This window comes from Perognathus longimembris, chromosome 1 (assembly GCF_023159225.1).
Source record: "Perognathus longimembris pacificus isolate PPM17 chromosome 1, ASM2315922v1, whole genome shotgun sequence".
NCBI classification, from domain to species: Eukaryota; Metazoa; Chordata; class Mammalia; order Rodentia; family Heteromyidae; genus Perognathus; species Perognathus longimembris.
Genome location: NC_063161.1, coordinates 82,094,589 through 82,118,911, shown reverse-complemented (window position 1 = coordinate 82,118,911; position 24,323 = coordinate 82,094,589).

Sequence of the window (24,323 nt, the reverse complement as noted above, 5' to 3'; positions counted from 1 at the left end):
TTTTGGTAGTTAATTGGAGATTAATTGGAGTTAATTTGGTAGTTAATTGGAGAGTCTCCTGGACTTTCTTGCCCAGGCTAGCTTTGAACTTCATCCTCAGAGCTCAGCCTCCTGAGTAGCTAGGATACATGTGTAAGCCATGCTGGAACTTTATCTTGTAGACAATCCATCCAAATGATCTCATTTCTTAATATACTTAGTTTTCTCATGTAATGCTAGTCATTAGAAAAAACATAAATAAAAAGTATTAAAAAATATTAAGTAATAGTGTTGCTGCAAAGCAATATAATTTACAATATGAATATTGTTGAGTGCTTATTTGATAGGATTTCATCATAGTCTTGGAGAAAAAAAATATGACAAGATAATGACAAAAACTAATTTGAAGCTAAGCAAGGAAGTAGAGAGAAGGGACAAGATCTGGATTGCTACTAAGCATGTGGTGAATGAGTCCGTGTAGGGTCAGCCCAGCTATAGCCCATGGCTGCCTCCTGTTTTTATCCGAATTTGACACAAGACAGTCAGGTCCATTTCTATACATGTCCATGACTGCTTTCATGTTGTAATGACAGAATTGTGTCATTTGCAATGGAGACTGATCGGCCTGCAGATTCTGAAAGATTCACTCTCTGGCCCTTAGGAAGAACCCTGCCAATTCATCTTCAGACAAGGTAGAATAAGCCAGAGTTACTCAAGTGTGGTCCGTGAATCAGCATGCCTTGGAAGCTTGCTAGTACAGCCGAAATCCAATGCTGCCCCAGACCTACTAAATCAGAGTCTCTGGGAACCAGGCCCAGGAATCTGAGCTTTAATGAGCAGTCCTGGTGGTTCTGATGCACCAGTCGAGATGATCCCTAAATTCCTTCCAGCCGAATGTGGCCATGGTTCTCTAATTTGACTCAGGCTGCACAGCCAATGCAGGCCAGATTCTGGAAACAACAGAGAGATCCTGACTTGTCTGTGTGGTCTTTCCACAAAAACACATGTTCCTCTGTGGGAAAGAGTCGAGACCTGTGAACTTTGCATTTGTGTCTGGGAGTCTGGGGAGAGGAATTCCCTTTCTAGTGCCCTGCCACAGCTGCGAGGCAGGACCTCCTCAGAAGACCTAACAGGCAGGGGACACCCTGCATCCACCCTTCCTGCCACGAGGGTTTCCTGGCATCCAGTTGACCAACTCTCTGACTTGGGCAAGTCACTTGAAACCTCAGAAGCCTGTTCCCTCTATAAATTAAAGACAATGAATGTTCCTGAATGTTCCAGGGAGGCAGCCACATCCTGTATGTCCTGTACTGAGTTCTAGGTCAATCACCCACCCTGTACCTCTTGAGGAGGAGTTTTCATCTCTAAGGTAACGAGCCCTTTGCAGAAACATAACATGTGCTAGAAGACTTTGTACTTACACCCTTATTTGGAGGTATTTGAGGTAATACAGTAAACTCCAACCAAGGAATCTGATGTTCTGCTAATACAATGTCTTTAATGGATACTTTACCTGTAAAATAATAATAAATTATTAAACAAGGTTTTACAACCTCATTCCTACATCCTAATATAATCAGTGATCTGCCTTATACCATTTACAAGTGAATGTCATACATACTGCTAACTTTGTTCAAGTCATGGAGAGTATTTACTCTTTGAGTCTTAAGTGTACAACATAGTAATTACATTAGTATTTGAGTTCTTTTTTAAGATTTGCTTTATACCACCAAGGTGACCATTCCTTAGCATCCTGTTTTATATATTTTGATAAGTTACATGTAGCTGAGTAAGCTAACTTTTAATCATATGTGTGCCTTACAATCTACTATCTTTCTCAGGACTTAGGTAAATATAAGGCCTCTTCCTCCCCCACCCCCTCAAAATGGCACAACTTCAGGCAAGCCCTGTGCTACTAAGTTTCCGACAGCAGCGGTGTGGCACAGGTGTTTTATCTTTGGTAGCAGGTAACTGACCTCCCAAAAGAAGTGAAGATGGGTCTGCTTATCATCTGAAAAGAATATTTGCCAAGTTTGAATTACTTTTAATAATGGCAGCACATGATGAGAAAATGCCTCAAACATGAATCTGTTTCATCATCCATATGGTCCAGATAGAGGGCCTGTTAGTTACCATTTTCTTCTGCACAGGTTTCCAGGCAGAATATTACAAATGCTATCAGAGATTTTGAAGGGCTATTATGGTCTGTTCACAACATGATAGAACTCTGGAAAAAGAAAGACCTCATACACAGAAAAAAAAATATGAGCAGTAAAGATGACCCAAATTCCACCTGGCTTGGCCATATATAAACACCTTACATGGCATGGTATTTGTATTCATGCCTTAGGAATCCCTTTTCTTAGGGCAAAGGGAGCAAGGCCCTATGACAAAGATGCTATAGAGAGAACCCAGAGTGTAGAGCTGGTTCTTGCCTTGAGATTGAGTCTTCAAGAAGCAATGAGGTGGCTGGGAATATGGCCTAGTGGCAAGAGTACTTGCCTCCAACACATGAAGCTCTCGGTTCGATTCCCCAGCTCCACATATATGGAAAACGGCCAGAAGGGGCGCTGTGGCTCAGGTGGCAGAGTGCTAGACTTGAGCGGGAAGAAGCCAGGGACAGTGCTCAGGCCCTGAGTCCAAGGCCCAGGACTGGCAAAAAAAAAAAAAGAAGCAATGAGGCCCTTTGATGTCCCATTTTCCTGGAGAGTGTTATCTTGGTTCATCTGCTTCCCATCCATGAGACAGGGTATAGGAATGTGACATAAGCTACCAACAAGGCAAACAATAAAGTCAAATAAGTTGTTCATAAGAAGGCAAGAACAAGAAACACCTTTATCAACAACACCATCTTTCTACACAGAGGACCACAGCTTGTATTCTCATGGAACAGTGTAGAGAAGGATAATAGCCTGTTTTATTTTTATAAGGGAAAAAAAATCAAGTGGACAGGGGAAGAATTGATGAGCAAGTTCTGACTGGTGTGTTATTATATAATAATGAGAATTGTAGCATTAAGCCCAAGCTGAGATGCCAAAAAGAATCATCTTTGTAATTACAAAGTTCAGTCCACAGCAGTGGTAGGTGGACTGGTGTTGAGAGCTTCTTTTGCAGCCAGAGGAGAAGCATGATGAGGCAGGAATGGAGAATGGCAGGAGGCTGTGTTCTGGATTAAGAGTGAGAACAACCAATCCATCAGAGAGAAGACAAGATCAGATGGACAGAAAGTAAGACATACTGTGGAACAGACCAAAGCACCACCTATATCAAGAGTGACCAGCCAGAGGATATAGCCTAGTGGCAAGAGTGCCTGCCTCGGATACACGAGGCCCTAGGTTCGATTCCCCAGCACCACATATACAGAAAACGGTCAGAAGCGGCGCTGTGGCTCAAGTGGTAGAGTGCTAGCCTTGAGCGGGAAGAAGCCAGGGACAGTGCTCAGGCCCTGAGTCCAAGGCCCAGGACTGGCCAAAAAAAAAAAAAAAAAAGAGTGACCAGCCAAATGAGGGAAGAGAGATGAAACCAGATGGAATGGAGTAGTGCCAAGAGATAGCCAGACACCACATGTCCAATTGACAGCTCTTTATACTTGAATTATGACCATGCACTTGGCCATTTTTCTCAATGGAGACTTTTGCTCTTCCTCAAAGCTCTCATCTGACATGGCATCATGGAAGATGATCAAGAACTGTGGAGGTGTGCCATAAACTACAGAAGGTTAAAGCTGCCAATGACCTTTGCCATCTTGTACTCTAAAAATGTGATGGGGCTTGGGTAGCTTAGTAGTAGAGTAATTGCCTAGCATGCATGAATCTCTGGGTTTGATTCCTCAGTACCACATAACCAGAAAAAGCCAGAAGTGGAGCTATGGCTCAAGTGGTAGAGTGCTAGCCTTGAGCAAAAGAAGCTCAAGGACAGTGCCTAGGCCCTGAGTTCAAGTCCCAGGACTGACAAAAAGGAAAAAGAAGTGATAAGATTTGTCCACTTTAGCCAATCCAAAGTCAGATTCTAAAACCTGGAGTTCTGAGATTAAGTCTTGTTGCTCTAATTCCTGTTGTCCTCATTTCCCCTCATCTATTTTATGTGTTAATTTCAAAGGTACAGAAGACTAGCACCTAACACAGCTTCTGAGCCTCTTGTGCCTAAACACCACCCTGTGTACACAGGATGTTCATTTTCAAAATGCAAAATGCTACAGTAGGGGAAGCAATTAACAAATCTATGAATTCTCCTACTGATTAGATTTAAATTCCAAAAGCTAATTGACCAAAATGTTCCTCCTTAATTAGAAGCAATTAATAATGTGAAACTAAGCTTTGCGTTTCACAAGAGTTTGCATTTCACGATTGAAATCTCATACTTCATTTGCTAACAGTCCTAATGGCCTGTAATCATAAGCACACACAATTTAGGTAGAATTTTCAAACTATAAGTAAGGAATTTTGCCTGAATTTATGAGTTATTCTTCTGCTGCTGAAAATATAGTCAATATCCACCTTGGGCTGACCCAAACATACCCACATGCATACCCTGCCACTTTGACCCTTTCAGAAATTCCACCCTCTGCTGGACACCAGTGGTCTACACTTGTAATCCTCAGGAGGCTAAGATCTAATGACTGTGGTTTGAAGCCAGCTGGCAAAGAAAAGCCTATGAGTCTCCAATTGACCACTAAAAGCTGGAAGTGGAAGTGTGGTTCAAGTGGTGAGCACCAGCCTTGAGCAAAAAAGCTAAGGGATAGAGCCCAGACCCTGAGTTCAAGCACCAGCATAAGAATTTAAAAAAGGAAGGAAGGAAGGAAGGAAGGAAGGAAGGAAGGAAGGAAGGAAGGAAGGAAGGAAGGAAGGAAGGAAGGAAGGGACAATTCCAATCTGTAATGTCATCCCTCACCATCCAGGGGGATTGATTCCAGAACCCCTATAGATTCTCAAATCATCAAATGATCTCATCCCTTATATGAAGGGGTACCATAATTGCATAATCCCTGTACATCAAGATTATGTATCATATCTCCTACCATGTAAATGCTATGTAAATAGTTGCTATACAATATTGTTTAGGAAATTATGATTTCTAAAAGTCCATAAAAGGGCTGGGGATATAGCCTAGTGGCAAGAGTGCCTGCCTCGGATACACGAGGCCCTAGGTTCGATTCCCCAGCACCACATATACAGAAAACGGCCAGAAGCGGCGCTGTGGCTCAAGTGGCAGAGTGCTAGCCTTGAGCGGGAAGAAGCCAGGGACAGTGCTCAGGCCCTGAGTCCAAGGCCCAGGACTGGCCAAAAAAAAAAAAAAAAAGTCCATAAAGAAACAAAAAATGTCTCAGCTACAAAGCTGAGGATCTAAGTTTGAAGCCAGCTCAAGTAAGGAAGTCCATCAGCCTCTTATCTCCAATTAACCAGCAAAAAGCCTGAAATGAGGCTGTGGTTCAAGTGGTAGAGTACTAGCCTTGAGCAAAAAAGCTTAGGGACAGAGCCCAAGCCCTGCGTTCAAGCCCTAGCGCCATGTCCTGCACACACACACGCACACACAAAAGTCTGTATGTGTTCAGTACATAGGTCTTTTATTTTTATTTTTATTTTTTTAGTTCAGAGTTGGCTGTATCTACAGATGTGGAAACAGCAGTTACTAAAGAACACTGTTCTACTCTCTCTCCCAGAGAAAGTTTGTCCTATCTCGCTCTCTCCATCAAGTCCAAACCTTCCAGCACCAATGCCAACGGAAATCCATCCATAAGAAAACTATTGATAGTGGAGCCCCAACCCAATTGCCAGTGATAATGGTGATACAAGACCATTTCTCATTATGTGACAGGCCAGAGCTGTTCTCACTGAATGAACCCAATGAATAGGACATAGCTGGACAGAGATTCCCAATGATCAGGAGACAGTGAGAAACACAGAGGAGAAAATAGAACAGATGAGGCAGTGGTGAGCAAGAGGAAAGCAGCCAAGAAATAAGGAATCATGGAGGAAAAATAAGAATGAGAGAGGGAAAGGCCAAACTTGAATTCAAAAGGCATCAATGTGAGGCCTTGGCAGAAATTTCTTCACCCCACACACCCAAGTAATTTTAGGAGGATGGTGGTATTCTAAAAACTTAATTAGGAAAACAGATTACTAAAAAGCTAGGCCTTTGGTCTATGTGAGGCATTTCCCTCTTTGTACTTTCTTCCTATGATTTTCCCAAATCATAGCATGGTAGGCCTATTTTGAGTAGAGGTCAAGAAGCTAATGGCCCACAAGCCAAACGCAGATTTGATCTTTGCTTAGATAAAGTTTTCTGAGGACACAGCAGCATCTACTCATTTGTCTTCTCTTTGGGGGTTTTGGTGCTATTATAATAAGCCAGCAGGGCAGGAAGGGCAGGAAGTACTGCCTAGTGCTGGTGCCACTGCCACGTGGACCGGACCTGCAGGAAGGGGTGTGGCATTAAAGGGCACTCATAGACAGTGGTCCGGGCTGCTGGAGGGGGCAGGGCGTCAGGAGTGGAGGAGGGGCAGCCTAGGAAGTCCCGCCCCCTGCTGGCATCACTGCCACAGGGCACTTCCAAGTGGGCCTGGCTTTTGGAGGGAGGCAGGCATCAGAGGGCCAGAGCCAGTGGGGGGGGGGGGGGGCGGGAGAGGCGGGGGGGGGGGTGGGGGGGGGGAAGCAAGTGGTGCCTGTCAGAGGAGTGGAGTGGAGCTGAGTGGTGAAGGCCAAAGCCTGAGGCCTACGGAGAGGTGAAGCCTGCGGTAAAGAGGAATAGAAAAAAGCTCGCTCATTTGGAGGTTTGAAGGTTGAGGCTGTTGGAGGTTTGAAGGGCTGAGCTAGTCTGGGTTCTGAGTTCTGGGTCTGGGTAATTAGCCCAGGACAAAGTAGTCGCAGGCTAGTATTTGGAGGTGGAGGCTGCTCCGGTTCTGGGTTTGAGGTTGTATATAAAACCCCTTTCCACCTTTAGTTGTGCCTCCATGGATTTTTCTCGCTTTCAGGTTATTACACTAACGTGACAGAAATGAGCCGTTGGGGCAGAAACCATAAGGTCTACAAAGCTCACACATACCAGGCACTGTCTGTTTCAGGACATTTGCATTTATATTTTCCTTCACCTAGAACATCTATCTTTCACACAGACACATGGCTCAAGCCCTCATCAAATTCACAGCTTTGCTGAAATATCACGTTGCCCAAGATCCTTGCTTGATTGTCCAGCTTAAAATTGTAAATCCAATCTCCTCCCAATATATCCTTTCTTTCTTTTCTATTTTTCTCCACAGCATTAAGGATTATCTAACATCTTACATATATTGGTAATTGTCTGTTGACTTTCTTATCCTACAAGAATAATACCAGCTCTTAACAGCTCAGGTTTCCCTTTTCTACTACTGTATTCCCTCCTCTATCCTTAATGGTTAGAGTGGAATCTGGACTTTGGAGTGTGGTATTCAGTTAATACAGTTGATAAATGAGTGAACATTATGGAAAGCTACTATTATCATTCTCATTTTCCAAATGAGCAAATTAATGTCATATAAAGTTAAATGACTTGCTACAGATTTCATTGTTAGTAATTAGGAACTCTAGTAATGAATTCCTGAGCACAAATGCTTAACTATTGCTGATGGGAACATTTTCTAGTCCCAGTGGCTTCTACTGTTCATTCATCCAGCAGTATATAGAGCACTATCCAGACACAGGCACTATGCTCAGCTCTACGCAGGATGAAAATAAGAACCTGACAATCCCTGACATACAGATCTTAAAAATCTACCTCTTTCTTTATGTCATTGTAGAAATGGATGGATCTAGAATAAATCATGCCAAATGAGGTAAACTAGCTCAGAAAGACACACTGCACATGTTTTCCCTCATATGTAGAAGCTAGATCTAACATACAACTGGGCACAATAACTTATACAGACACTAGGCATTCATACGCAGTGAGACTAAAAGGAGGATAGTCTTAGGTGAGGAACCCAAAGGCATAACTCCAATGAACACTTAAAATACTATTTATCAAGACAAATTCCAGGAAATGAAAGTACAGGTTTTGTTTTTGTTGGTGGTGGTGACAGTGGTGGTGGAGGTGTCATTGGTTTTTGCTGGTGTGTGTGTGTGTGTGTGTGGTTGTTGTTGCTTTTTGTCTTTGGAGGGAGGAACAGAGAGGGGTGCAGAAATGGAGGGAAGAGTGGTGAGCAAATGTACTTGTGGTACTCAGTCGACCCTATGGGAAAGGGGAAAACTGGGGGAAAGTGAAGGAAGGGGTGACAATATCCAAAAAGAAATGTACTTATTACCTAAATTATGAAATGGTAACCCCTCTGTACAACACCTTAATAATAACACTAAAATTATATTTTCTAAAAAGTCTATTTTTTTCACCGGGCTCTGGTGGCTTATGCCTGTAATCCTAGCTACTGAGGAGGCTGAGATCTGAGGGTTGCAATTCAAAGCTAGCCCAAACAGGCAAATCTGTGAGACTCTAAACTCCAATTAACTACCCAAAAAAAGCCAGAAATGGTGCAGTGGTTTAAAGTGATAGAGCATTAGCCTTGAACACAAAAGCTCAGGGATAGCACCCAGGGCCTGAGTTCAAGCCTCAGGACCAGCACGCGTGTGTGCACACATTTCATTTTTTTCAAGAAACTTTTAGATTTCTCTTTTGACTTATTCATTGTTCCATTGGTCACTCAAGAGAATGTAGCTGTTACATGTCTTTGCATGATTTCTAAAGTTGCTCTTTTGTTGATTTCTGGTTTTATGTCATTGTAGTCAAAAACTATGAAGGCCATGATTTAGTTGTTTTTTAATTTGGTGAGACCATTGATTGTATTGGGTCTCTCTGTCCTTTTAAATCTAATAATGTTTGTTTATATAATTGGGTTCCCTAGATCTGGAGACATATTTATACTTATTATTTTCTTCATTTTCCTCTTCGTTTTCATGTAAAGTCTATTTTATTTGATAAAAATAGAGCCATTCCTACTTGCCTTGGGTTTTGCTTAGTAGATCTTTTGCCATTTCCCAACTTTCAGTCTATGTGTGTCTTTACTGGTTGTATTTTTTTATAGGAGGTACATCCATTAAACTCATGGTGATTATTGAAAAATCATATTTCTGTCATTTTAAATTTTTCTTGCTGTTTTGTATGTCTTTGTTCCTTTTCTCCTCCCTTCCTTATCTTGGTCATTTAATGGTTTTCTATGTTGCTAGGGTTTGCTTCATTCCTTTTATGGATTATTTTCTACAGTTGAGTTTTATAACTTCACATGGTTTAATAACTATCCCATCATATTTAGTATAAACTTCCCCAAACATTTCTTGTAGGGCCAGTCTGGGGTGATAAATTCCATCAATTTTTGTCTTACAAAGACCTTAGTTTTCCTGTATGTAAGAATAATAGTTTTTCTTAGTATGGCAGTCTTGGTTTGCAAATTTTTCTTTCAGGACTTAGAATATGTTGTTCTATTCTCCCCTAACCTGGAAGGTTTCTGCTGAGAAGCTGGCTGTTCATCTAGTGGGAATTTCCTTGTAAGTTCCTGATGACTTTTCTCCCATTGTTTTATGAATTCCATCTTCATCTTGGACCTTATTTTCTATTTATTATTTGTTCTTTTTTGGAAACAAGGTCTCACTACATAGCCAAGCTGGCCTTGAACTCACTCTGTAGCCCATGTTTGACTTGAACTTAGGGTCCTTCTATCTCAGCTTCCCCAGGGCTGAGATTACAGGCATGCACCACAATGCCTATCTAATCTTGTACTTTTGACAGTTGGACAATAAGACACTTCAAAGAGGATCTGTTTTGGTTTAATTTCTTAGTAGTCTTTTTAGCCTTCTGGGTTTAGACATCCATATCTTTCCAAGACTTGATAAGTTTCAGAAATTACTTTGTTGCCCAGATTCTCTATGCCTTCCCCTTTTCCTTCTGGAATATTCAGAATACAAATGTTTGTTTGCTTAATGATGTCTACATAAACCTTGAGAGCTGTTTGTATTCTTTCATATTTTTTCTTTTAAAACATATCTAAAATCAATAACTGACTGACTATAATCTTATTTACTCAGGAGGCCAGAGATCAGAAGACCAACCTGGGTAAAAAATTTGAGGGAGTCCATTTCAATCAATAAAACGCTGGGTGCAATGGCACATTTCTGTATCCTAGCTATGCAGGAAGTATAAATAGAAGGATTGTGGCCCAGGCTGACTCAGGCAAAAAGCAAGACCCTATTTGAGAATTTAAGAAAGCAAAAGGAACTGGAGATGTAGATGTAGAATGCCTGCTTAGCCAAGTGAGAGGCCTGACATCAAAATGACTGGTTCTTTCAAATGACCTATTTTTTCAGGCTCAGAAATGCTTTCTTCTGCTTCACCCATTCTGTAGCTAAGGCTGTCAATTATATTTGAAATCTCTTTTATTGGGCTCTTTTTTTTTTTTTAAGAGGTGGTTCTAGGATTTGAACTTATGGCCGTGAACTTGTTAGGAAAATATACAACTTAAACCATGCCTCCAGCCTTTTTTTTTGTTTTAGTTAATTATTAGATAGGGTCTCATGGTTTTTGCCTGGAGCTGGCCTCAGATCATGATCCTCCTACTTATACCTCCTGTATAACTAAGACTACAGATACCATCACATCTGGCTTGTTCATTGAGATTTGGGGTTAGGGGGAGGTACTAGTAGCTGGGATTACAGGCATAAATTACCACAAATGGCTAAAGCAAGTCTTCTTTTGTTTCTTTTTGGTGGTATTAGAGTTCAGACTCAAGATCGTACTCTATCACTTGAGCCACAACTCAAGCCAACTGTTTTCTTAGACCTCCCTTAAAAAAACACCTCATTATTTTGAATTCTTTGTCAAGTAATTAATCAGTTTCCTTTTCTTTGGAGCCTGTTACCAGAATTGTGGTTCTTCCTATGACCGAATTCTTAAAATTTCTATTCTTTTTATTATTATCTTTCATGAATGAGAGTCTGAAATGAGATGAGAGTGGAGAAGGTATGTAGATAGATTTGATATTCTTGTCATGGTCTGAGCTTTACTATGACTATATAACTTTTAGGACAAGCCTGTGAGAAATGTACAGCTCCATCTTGCAAGCAAAGAAACTGTCACAGAGGGTATGGGCTAGGACATCAGGCAGAGAGGCAGAACCAGTAAAAGATGAGACAGAAATCTGGTACGTGATCCTAGCTACTTGAGAGGCAGACATCTGGGAATTGCAGTTTGAAGTAAGCTTGGACAAATGATCTTGAGACTCCATCTCAATATTAATGGCTGTGCATGATGGCACATACCTGCTATCCCAGCTACAGGAGAAGCATATTTTAGTATAGTGTCCTGTGCCTGTCATCCTGGCAAATGGGAAGTAGGATCACACACAAGAATAGGAATAAAGTAAGACTTTATCAAATATATCAAGACTATATCAAATATAACAAATGCAATAAGGGATGGAGGCATGGCTCAATTGATAAAGTGCCTAGCAAGAACGAGGCCCTAACTCTGTTGGTTAGGGTTCCATTACAAAGAACAGAATCCACTCCAGCTGGTTTAAGCAAAAAGATTTATTATAAAGTAATGAGTGGTTTACAGAATTATTGAGAAGGCTGTGGGATATTCTGCAGACTAAGATTTCAGGATCAATGCCAATGTCTCAGAAAAAGACTTCCAAAAGGGGTGTGTGACGATGCCTCTACCAAGACCAAAAGGCCGTATCCCAAGCCAGAAAGTTCATTTGATCTCTCTCTCTTTCTCTGTCTTTTGTTTTGGCACTAGAGTTTGAACTCAAGCTTTCAAGCTTGCTTGACTTGCTTGCATGCTGCTGGTAATCCACAACTTGAACCACACCTCTAGCTTGACTTTTGCTGGTAAATTGAAAACAGAGTCACACATTTTTCTGTCTGTGCTGACTTCAAACTATGATCTTCCAGACCTCCAAACTGAGGAGAAAAGAAAAAACAGTGTGTGTGTGTGTGTGTGTGTGTGTGTGTGTGTGTGAGAGAGAGAGAGAAAGAGAGAGAGAGAGAGAGAGAGAGAGAGAGAGAGCCATTTTATGTATAGGACTTTATTTGGGGCATCATTGGGGTCTTGGAAGCCATTCCCCATGGATATTGAGGGACAGTTGCATGAGCATTTTCTATTATCCTCAGTAGCAGACTTTTCTGATACTGTCTATGCAGGAGGAAATAAGCAGAAGACAATTTACTTAACCCAGGAATTGATTAGGAAAGCTGCAGGTGTGGAGTCCTATCTTTCCTGACCCAGCTCCATCAAAATACTTCTATGGATGTTAAAAGAGTACTGGGCAATTCAAGCCAGTTGTCAAAGGGATGCCTGGAAATAAAAAGCACCATTTTAAAAGCAAACAAAATAACCTCTGGCAATAATAGAAATTCTCAATGAGAAGCCAGCCTGCCTCCAGTCTTTCTTTTGTTGGCCTACTTACATCAGTCTTACATTCAAATTTGCTGAAGAAGTCTCTGACAAATGTGGGTAGCTTTGAGCAGAAACATAAGTGTAGTGGGCAGAATTGCAAAGGGATCGCTAACTGTACACCGAGGGCAGCTAGTGAAGGACAGAGATGTATACAAGAGTGCCATTACTAGGAGCTGGGATATAAATACTTTAAAGTATCAAAAGGGAACCACGTTTGTACTCCTAGCAAATGTCCCCAGTATCTACATTCCAGATAAATGATACAGAACTCCAAAATGTATAGCATCAAACAAATAGATTTTTCAAACACAACAATACTTCTTTCCAAGGAGGAGTCAGGACAGTGAACCAGGGCTAAAAGAAATAAGGGCTGGGCACCAGTGTTTCACACCTGTAACTCTAGTTACTGGAGAGATTGAGATCTGATTATTATAGTTCAAAGATAGCCTAGGCAGATGAATCCATGAGACTCTGACATCCAATTACAAATTCCAGAAGTGAAGATGTGGCTCTACCCACTAGGCTTGAGTAAAAAAGCCTAACTAGAGCACCAGGCAATCTCCAGTATACACACACACACACACACACACACACACACACACACACACACACACACACAGAGAGAGAGAGGAGAGGGAGAAATAAGGGTTGGGTGGAGATGGTAGAGCGCATGCTTAGCATGCATGAAGCCATGAGTTCCAATCACAGCCTTTCTTCATAGCCTTTCTTCATGTAAGTTGTCAAGTAAATATTATATATATATATGTATTTGACTATACACATGTAAGAATGGCCTTGCAAAACCCATATTCATATTTCTTTGTGGCAATTTGTTTGGAAGATGAGAAAAAATCCTTGTGAATCTGCACATACCATATATTTATTGACACTGAGAAATGTTCTATAGACAATTCTAAATCAAATTACCAAGAAAACTAGATATAGTGCATTATAAAGCTGTTGGGGGGTGGAATCTTTATTGGAGAGCAGAAGTACCTGGCACTGGTGGCTCACACCTGTAATCTTAACTCTCAAGAGGCTGAGATCTGAGGATCACAATTCAAAGCCCAGAGAGTTTGTGACACTTGTCTCCATTTAAGCACCAAAAGCTGCAAGTGGAGCTGTGGCTGGAGTGATCGAGCACCAGCCTTGAGCTGAAAGGCCAAGCAAGAGAATAAGGCCCGGAGTTCAAGCGCCATACACACAAAGAAAGAGTAGAAGTAAAAGTCAGAGTGGATGAGGGTAATCGTGTAATAAACACACTTTTATTGTACATATGATATTTACATTATGTGTTGATATTAATTTAATAATAAACCATTGTTACATAGTTACTACTTAATATGTTGTTATTCGTGTGATTTCTTATATTGTTTCTGTGATTTACTGTTCATTGGGGATCTTGATTTTTTTTTAGTTATTCCACAAAAACCACCCTTTTTTTCAAAAGAGTTCTTTTTTGTTTGTTTTTGTGCTGGGGCTTGTCCTCAGAGCCTGGGCACTGTCCCTGAGCTGCTTCTGCTTCTGCTTCTTCTTCTTCTTCTTCTTCTTCTTCTTCTTCTTCTTCTTCTTCTTCTTCTTCTTCTTCTTCTTCTTCTTCTTCTTCCTCTTCCTCTTCCTCCTTCTCCTTCTCCTTCTCCTTCTCCTTCTCCTTCTCCTTCTCCTTCTCCTCCTTCTCCTTCTCCTTCTCCTTCTCCTTCTCCTTCTTCTCCTTCTCCTTCTCCTTCTCCTTCTCCTTCTCCTTCTCCTTCTCCTTCTCCTTCTTCTTCTTTTTGCTAGTCCTGGAGCTTGGACTCAGGGCCTGAGCACTGTCCCTGGTTTCTTTTTGCTCAAGGCTAGCACTCTGCCACTTGAGCCACAGCACCACTTCTGGCCGTTTTCTATATATGTGGTGTTGGGGAATAGAACCCAGGGCTTCATGTATACAAGGCAAGTACTCTTGCCTCTAGGCCTTATTCCCAGTGCCCCCTGAGCTTCTTTTGCTAAAGGCAAGCACACTACCATGTGAGGCACAGCTCCATTCCCAGGTGTTTTTTTTTTTTGTTTGTTTGTTTGTTTGTTTTGTTTTGCCAGTCCTGGAGCTTGGACTCAGGGCCTAAGCACTGTCCCTGACTTCTTTTTGCTCAAGGCTAGCACTCTGCCACTTGAGCCACAGCGCCACTTCTGGCCGTTTTCTGTATATGTGGTGCTGGGGAATCTAACCCAGGGCTTCATGTATAGGAGGCATGCACTCTTGCCAGCGCCCATTCCCAGCTTTTTGGAGGTAATTTATTGGAGATAAGGACTTTCCTGCCCTGTGGAACTGTGATCCTCAGATCTCAGCCTCCTAAGTAGCTAGGGTTACAAGCATGAGCCACTGGCACCCAGCTTAAAAAAGAGATCTTGAAAAAAAAAAGATTTTATGATTTTCCTTCCTCTTTCTTTTTACTGTCCTCTCTTCCCCTCCCTTTCTCCTTGTTTTTCCTATTCAAGCTAACATTCTCAACTACCCTTTCTGCAATCAGGCTGCACCCAGCACAAAATATGGTACCCACTACAGAGCGTTGTGGTGCCTTCCTGCCCCAGGAGGGGATGGCCAGTACCTTTGTGGAAGCCCTGTGTGAGAAAGTGGGGAGCCGGGCGCCAGAGATGCTGCCTGTGTGGAGGAAGGGCTGGGCTCCAGTTTGTGCTCATACAAAGGCTCCCCTGCACATGGCAGGCAAGCAGATGCCAACAGAAGGCTTTTGTGAGTCCTTCATGTTAATTAACTTTTGTGAGAACCTTCATGTTAATTAACTTTGCTTGAGCTTTCCCTAGACTTGAAAGCTTTGGAGTGGTTTGTTTTTGTAAAATGCTTTGACTCTAGGGAGAGCCGCTTCAAGAGGGAAAAAAGGAGAAACAAAAAGAAAGAAAGGGAAAAATTTTTAAGTGGGGCTTTGCTTACCAGGAAATTTCTTCCCTTGTCTAGTCCCTCCCCTCCCCCGGGTCAGTACTGACTCAACCATCATGGGGAATTTTAATGGTCTTTTGCTTACCCTAAAAAAATAAATAAATAAACAAACCAGAAGCAGACCTCCACAGCAGTGGGAACTAGCTTTGTCTCAATGGAGACAGGTGTGTGTGTGTACGCACACATGCGTGCACGCATGTGCACACATGGTATATGTTAAATGAATTCCAAGTATACAGTCTAATTTATTTGAAATTAGAGAAAAAGAAAAATGGAGGGGGCAGTTTCTGTTGACAAATGTGTTTATTCATAGTCTCAGGACCTAGGGTGATACATCAGTGATTTCTGGTGACTTTAGATTTTATATGATTGGACTAGTTATTAAAATCTCAATGAGGGAAGATGAAAAGAGAAAGTGCTGGAAAATAGAAAGTCTCGTCAGCCACCTACTTATTAAGTCTACCAAGTATCAAACCATGGACCAACCAATCCTTTGTCCCACACATTTTACTATGAAAAATTCTAGAATGCGGGAAATGTTGAAAGAATTGGGCAATTAACACCCATATATGTATTGCTAGATTCTGTAATTAGCACTTCACTATAATCTTTTCAATTGCAATATGTAATCATCTACCCATTCCTCTTACCTGACTATCAAGGCAGGTTGGCCTCGAACTAGCAATCCTCCTACCACGACCTCCTTAACTGCTGAGATTACAGGAGTGCTCGATTATACCATAGTACTTCAAAGTTAATGACATGAACAGTCTTCACTTTTTCCTCCTTGGTGTTAGGGAATAAAACTGAGGCCTTGTCCAGTATTCTCTCTTCTTCAATTCTTCTACTCCCCTATCTATGTATGAAAGCTTGATATTTTTTACAGTTTGTAAGATTTTACTTGGTGTTTCATTTCTTTTTGCTTTGTTAATCCTGGGGTTTGAACTGAGGGCTCTAAGCTTAGTAGTCAGGCTCTCTACAGCTTGAGTGATGCCTTTAGCCATTTTGCTTTGCTCTGGTTATTTTTGAGATAGGGTCTTACAGTTTTCCCTGGGCCAGCCTGAACTGTCATCCTCCTATTTATACTTCCTACCATAGCTTGGATGACAGGCACCCAGCACTATGCTGAACTATTGGTAGAGATGAAGACTCCTGAACTTTTTGCCTGGGCTGACCTCACCAAGATCTTCTCGGCCGCTGCCTCCCAATTAGCTAGGATTCTAGTGGGAGATGTGGGGCCCTGGTAAAAAGTTGGCCCCCTAAAAGTGTGAGAACATACCTGAAAAATAAAAGCAAAAAGGGGGTTGGTATATGATTCAAATGGTGGAGCAGTTGCTTAGCAAACATGATACTCTCAGTTCAAACTCCAGTACTGCAAAGAAAGAAAAGAGAGAAAGAGAAAGACACAATTTCCTTAGAGTGAAATAATTAAAAGTGGATCTTTAATGAGTTTTAACAAATGCATAGTTTGCTCTTTTTCATTTCTTTTTATTTTGAAATAGTGTCAAATTTGCCAAAAGTTTGGAGGATAATACAAAACTGCCTTCTTACTCTTCATCCAAAGTGACATTTTTAAACTGCTTTTACACTGCATGCATCCTGGGTCTTTTTTTCTTAAGAATTCTATAGACTGTATTCTCAAGAGAGGCATGGTTGCAAGCCAACCCAGGAAGACAAACTCAAGAGATTCTTATATCCAGTTAATCACAAGAAAGCTGGAAGCAGAGGTATGGTTCAAGTGGTAGAACACTAGTAGTGGAAAAAAAATGAAAGGACATCGCCTAATCCCTGAGTTCAAGCACCCACCTACCAAAAAAAAAAAAAAAAAGTATTCTATATGCTTTCTTAAGAAAGGTTGGCCCAGACAGAAAAGCCTATGGTACTTTATCTCCAAAGTAACAAGCATAAAGCCATGCTGAAGGCATGATTCAAGTTATAGAATGCCATCTGTGACAAGTAAGCCAAACAACAGCACAAGACCCTGAGTTCAAGCCCCAGTACCATAAAAAAACAACCATATTTATGTATTTGTTTTAGAATACTTAATTCAGTTTGTGGGGTCAAGTTTCCTTTTTTCCTTATGAATGTTTTTTCAGGAAAATTTCCATTAGTCAAAGGTTATGGTTTTCATTTGTTTCATAAAATTGCTTTAGAGGGTTGCCTTAGAGTGAACTGGCAGCTCACTCCTAGTTACGTAGGAGACTGAAGTCAGAGAATCAAGGGTGCTAGTAGCTCACTCCTAGTTACTTAGGAGACTGAAGTCTGAGAATCAAAGCTCAGAGCTAGCCTGAACAGAGAAGTCCATGAGATTCTTATTTACAATTAATCACCAAAAAAGCCAGAAGTAGAGCTGTGGTTCAAGTGGTGGAGACCAAGCTTTGAACAAAAAAGCCAACTGAGAGCTCAAGGCTCTGAATTCATGCCTTACTTGAGGGCACAAAATAAATAAGTAAACAAAGGTTTTATGGGAAATCAAGTTGTGGATTTTATTTGGATTTTCTGTTTGTAGGTATTAAAGCAAGTTTCCTGTTTATAGACAGTCTTTTTTACGTCATTAAGTTGAAGAGTTAGGAAGAGATGCTAGTAACCATTCTTTGAGAGCCATTATATCTCTGAAATATCTCATTTCTCTTATTGGCCATCATAGCAATACTTCAAGGGCAGTTGTACCCTGCTCTCCTTGACAATCCCATGGCAGCAATGCTTCTCAGGCCACCACTTCGGGTGCTGCTCATTAATGTCCCCCTGCTAGCATGTGCTTTGAACCTCTAAGGCCCAAAACTGCATCTTATATTTTGATGCCTGCTGTTTAGTTTTTCTGGAGTGAATTACCTATTCATTTGTACCTTTCATTGTTGTGTTTTGTTTTTAATGCTAGTTATGGGGCTTTTGAATTTCTAATTCCAGTTATAGGATCTCGGTGCTATCCCTTAGCTTTTTGCTTCAAGGCTGGTGCTCTACCAAGTCACAGCTCTCCTTCCAGCTTTTTGGCGCTAATTGAAAATAAGTGTCTCATAGACTTCCCTACCTGGCCTGGCTTTGAACCATGACCCTAAGATCTCAGTCTCCTGAGTAGCTAAGATGATAGACATGAGCCACCAGCATCTGGCTCTTTCTAATTTTTATGGTTGTCTTAAGGCCCCTTCTCCCTATGTTCAACTTCCATAAGATGAAATCTTTCTAGTGACAAATAATTCAAAGGCTATGCTATTCTTTATCTATTACTAATGATGAAGACACAGAGCATGTGTGGCACTCCTTGGTTATTTTATGGTTTCAGCAGAGAGAGAGATTTGGACTCAGGCAGCTACCAGAATCTCCCAGTTGTGAACAACCTCTAGCTTTAGTTTTAATGATCTAGTTCATTGATTGTTTAAATGTCCCATTGACATTGAAATTATACATTGATTCATGTGAAAAAACCCTTGCCCCTCACCTCTCAATCCTGGCTACATTTATGTGTCCCAGCTTCAATATATAGCAGGGTAACTTAATATGGAAAGTAAAAGATGACATACTTACAGTCTGGGTCAATGGGTAGTAAATTGAAGCAACCCAAACTTAAGATCAAGTCTAACCCAGGTGCTCATTTTGGTAGCAATGGGAAATAGGAAGAAATATAACATGTTTAAGTGATAGCAATTTGAAGTTATTTTTAATTCTGGTGTATAATAAGGTAGGGCCAATCCTAACTAAGCTGTTCAGTGTTCCTGTGCTCTGGATAGCCATAAATCTATGTAATGTTCAATTGTTACTTAATCTCATTGCAATAGATATCACATGTGACAATTTACCCATCTCCCTATTGATAAAAATTATCTAGTGTAGGGAATGAGGGACGAGCTAACAAACAGTACAAGAAATATATCCAATGCCTAATATATGAAACTGTAACCTCTCTGTAATTGTTTGATGATAAAAATTAAAAAAATTATCTAGTGTAAATCCCATGAGTAAAATTGTGGGTTTATTGATTTTTTTTTATTTTATTTTTGCCAGTCCTGGGGCTTGGACTCAGGGCCTGACTCAAGACTAGCTCAAGACTAGCATTCTGCCACTTGAGCCACAGCACCACTTCTGGCCATTTTCTATATATGTGGTGCTGGGGAATTGAACTTCATGTATACGAGACAAGCACTCTTGCCACTAGGCCATATTCCCAGCCCTGGTTTATTGATTTTTAAGAAAAAAAATTATCGCTTAGTACTGATGGCTCACACCTGTAATCATAGCTACTCAGGAGGCTGATGATCACAGTTCAAAGCCAGCCTGGGCAGTGAAGTCTGTGAGATTCTTATCTCCAACTAACCACCAAAAAGCTGGCAGTAGAACTGTGATTCAAGTGGTGGAGCACTCGCTTTGAGCACAAAAGCTCAGCCCTGATTTCAAGCTGCAAAAATGTAGATTTCATCCAGGCACCTGTGGTTCACACCTGTAATCCTAGCTACTCAGGAGGCCGAGATCTGAGGATTGAAGTTCGGAGCCAGGCCAGGCAGGAAAGTTCATGAGATTCTTATTTCCAACTATTAAAAAGCCTGAGTGGAACTGTGGCTGAAATCAGGTACAGTGCTAGCCTTGAGCAAAAAAGCTCAGGGACAGCACCCAGGCTCTAAGTTCAAACTCCAGGGTGGGAACAGTTTAAAATAGAGAGAAAGAGATTTTATAAAGCAAGGCATGTATACTCTGTAGCATAGGTCATAATGCCATAGCTCATAAACTAGTTCATTCATTCAACAAACATTTCAGCACAATCCTTCTAAGGAATATGGGCTGGGGTGGAAGGTAGTGCAGACCTTATATATGTGGGTTTAGCTTGCTTATTTGAGTGGTAGAGTTCTTCACTAGGATGTCCAAGGGCCTAGGTTTGACCCCTAAGGAAAGAAGAGAGGAGAGGAAAGGAGGAGAGAAGGAGAGGAGAAGATAGAAGAGGGGAAGGGAAGGGACAGAAGACCAGAGTTTAAGGTTGATTGGAACCCCAGTGGCCTTGCTGACTTGCTGCTTCCAATTATATTACAAATCTTACAATTCTGGATTCTTCTGTGTCTATAAAACACCTAAGTAAGTGGATAAAATGTTGAGAATCTAATTTATAGGATTCTCTCTCTCTCTTTTTTTTTTGCTGGCCCCGGGGCTTGAACTCATGGCCTGGGCACTGTCCCCAGGAATTTTATGCTCAAGTCTAGCATTTCACCACTTATACCACAGCTGCTCTTAGGCTTTTTTGGTAGTTAGTTGGGGATAAGTGTCCCATGAGCTTTCCTGCCTAAGCTCACTTCCAACTGCACTCCTCCAATCTCAGCCTTCTCAGCTAGAATTATGGCCATGAACCATTGGCATCCAGCTCATACATCTAGATTTTTTATCAATACCTTTAGATTTTTGATTCAGACATTGAAGCAACTTACTGTTTTCAGGTATCTTTGTCATAATGACTATAAGTCACTCAAATGTATATGTTACTTTAATTTCTCTCTTTGGAGGTCTCATAGAGACACAGTTGCATAGAAAAATTCTATTTTCCAGCTAATTTACATTGGAATATTTTCAATAGAATATATAAGCAGTGATAGAATTTTGAATTTTATCTCTTAAAAGATTTGTTGTAAATTATATTATGTTTTTATGGAAAGAGATACATATATCTGCAGAAAAACTATTATATTTTTTATAAATTTTAGTCTGTAATTGCCTTCTGGTGAAAGGGAAAAAGTAGACTTCAAAGTAATTGGACTGAGGGGTAGTTTAATTTGGTGAGGTAGCATTCCACATGGAAATTCTGAAACTGAGAGGGTAATATGAATCACTAGTTGATCCAAGGGATTTTAAGTGAATGCATACATGCAAATATATCATTTGGGTTGCCAACAGCATGATTTTCTTGTAGACATTTTTCAGCCTACATGATGTAGGCTCCTATCGGTAAAAACCATTCTTTAAAGCATTGCATTGTGCTTATCTCCTTAAGTCTTGCGGTTTTTTTTTTGTTTGTTTTTGTTTTTGTTATTGTTGATCAAGATACATTGACCAACATTTCCTAACTATACTTGCCATTGCAGATCTTCATTATGTGGCTTATTTGAATGGGCAAGGATGATCCTGTTTGATTTCCCAACTTCATTGCAGTGGGAGACTCCTCAGCTGAAATGTACAACTACAGAGCTGCCTTGCTTAGGTTCCATGGAAGCTTAGAAAGAAGCCACATGATTAAAGCTAGAAGAGTTCCATAGTTACTGAGATTACAGATGACTTTTAAAATATTTATCTAAATTTTACAACATTTTTCAATTCATCTGTATTTCTGTTTCCCAAAACCCTATGATCAATGTTTACTTTGAATACACATAAGCATACATTCAAAAGAAAATACACCAAAAGTATAGAATTATGAGAGTTGGAGCAATTTTTATGTTCTTTGTGGTTTTATACATTTTCTAAACACTACTATCCTCCCTTTGCAATGAGTAGGGGTTGAACTCAGGGCCTCTCATATGCAAGACTGGAGCTGTCACTTGAGCCACATGGTTTTATTTTGAAGCAGGGTTGTGCTTCTTGCCCAGGCTTGCATCTGAGCTGAAATCCACCTACTTCTAATTGTTGCTGAGATCACAGGTACATATCACTATGTCCAGCTTTTCTCCATTGAGATGGAGTCTTTTTGGACTTTTCTGCCTGGGCTAGACTGTCTCCATAACCCTCACATTCTCAGACTCCAGGTAGTTAGGCTAACAGGTATGTGAACCCTAAGTGCCTGGTTCGGAATGGTATTTCTCTAATATGGACAAGTTATAGACAAAACAGTTCACGACTAACAATGAAAAGTGTTCCCTTAGCCAGGTGCCAGTGGCTCACGCCGTAATCTGAGCTGCTAAGGAGGATTGTGGTTCAAAGCCAGCCTGGGCAGGAAAGGCTGTGAGACTTTTAGCTCTAATTAACCACCAGAAAAGTGGTGCTGTGGCTCGAGTGGTAAAGCACTAGCCTTGAGCTGAAGAGCTCAGGGACAGCGCCCAGGCCCAACATGACCAACAACAACAACAAAAAGTGTTCCCTTTATGGATGTTAATACGTGTTATAAAACAGTCTTTAAAATATTCTGATCTCGTAACATCATGCTCTATTTCAAGTACTGTTTCCTGGTATGGATGAAGAGTTAACTTAAGATCTTTCAGTGTCCCTAACTCTTTGAATATTTACACCATTCCTGACAATTGCATTGATGAGGGTTCTGAAGAGTGAGCCTATCTCCTCTCCACACACACAAGCTTGTTTGTTTGGTTTCATGTCACTTTTCCTTATCTCTATGTTCTAACTTTCCTCCATCCACAAACATTGTTCCTATAACAATAAATAGTGTATTTGTTTTAACAATAACTCAATATCTAAATAACTCCCAGGTAAATAAGGAACACATTGTTCCATATTTTACTAAAATTTAATTTTTTTCCATTTTTTCTTTATTGTCAAAGTGTGATACAGAGGGGTTACAGATTCATATGAAAGGCAGTGAGTACATTTCTTGTTCTACTTGTTACCTCCTCCCTCATTTCCCCCTCCCCCTCCCCCTCCCCTCTCCCTCCCCAAGAGTTGTGCAGTTGGTTTATACCAAATGGTTTTGTAAGTGTTGCTTTTTAATGGTTTGTCTTTTTGTTCTTTGTCTCTCGATTTTGGTATTCCCTTTCCCTTCCCCAGTTCTAATACCCATATAAACAGTATCCACGGTACTCAGATGTGATACAGTGGTAGCAAGGGTACAGCCACAGGGAGTACAAGAGAAACAAAACTAAACAAACCAGTCAAACAAACAGACAAGGAAAAAGAGAAAAAAAAAAGTAGTACGAGTCCACATGGCATGTTGAAAATAATTACAACAGTGGTATAATTCTTGTTTCCGTAATGTGGAGTTCATTTCACTTGTCATCTTATGTGATCATATGGATGTAGCTACTGAAATTTAATTTTATCAGAAGTCTCTAACTCTGAAAATGTGGTATTATTCTGCCATTAATTAATGAGACAGTTATTGGTGCATTTGTCTAGCTGTATGCAAATCTTATACTATCTCAATTTCTATATTTTTAAAAATAATAAATCTTGATCACTAGTACCTTCTCCCATCTCAGTCTCAATTTGTACCATGTAATTGAGTAGCTACTTACTACATGTGTTTATTGAGCCTTGAAGATGTGGTCAACTCAAAATGAGATATGTCACACCAGTTGTAGAGATTGTCAAAACAATAACATAAGGTGTTTGTTGAAAATGTTTTTAAATTTAATTTTATTGTCAAGGTATTGTACAGAGGGGTTACAGTTACATATGTAAAGCAGTAATTACATTTCTTGTCATACTTGTTGCCTTCTCCCTCATTTTTCTCCCATTTTCCCCCTTCCCCAGTCCCCTCCCCACAGTGTACAATTAATTTCCAACATATTGCCTTGTGAGTTTCAAAAAATATTTATATTGAATTGATGAGGCTTTAAGTATAGTTGTTAAGTAAAATACATTAATAAAATTAATTACACTGGTTTCTTTTTACTTTTTAAAACATGATTACTAGAAAAATTTAAATTACATATAGGTAATTTGGCTTATATTTCTCTCAGACAGTGCTATTCTAGAATTACCTGGCTTTTTGTTTCTTCTTTAGTAAAAATTAACAAGGCACATTTTTCTTGTAAGTGTTTCCATTTTACCTAATTTTTAAAAGAGCATAATGAAAAAGTTGCTCATGCCAGGCACTGGTAGCTGATACCTCTAATCCTAGCAACTCAAGAGGCTGAGATCTGAGGATTATGATTCGAAGCCACCCGGACAGGAAAGTCCATGAAGCACTTATCTCTAATTATCTACCCACCAAAGGCCAGAAGTGGAGCTGTGGCTCAATTGGTACCAACCTTGAGAGAAAAGCTAAGATGCAGTGCAGTTCAAGTCTAGTACTGGCTGGCACAAAAGAAATTGCTCACAATAATGTCTTACAATTTTATTTTTTAGTATAGGGGTT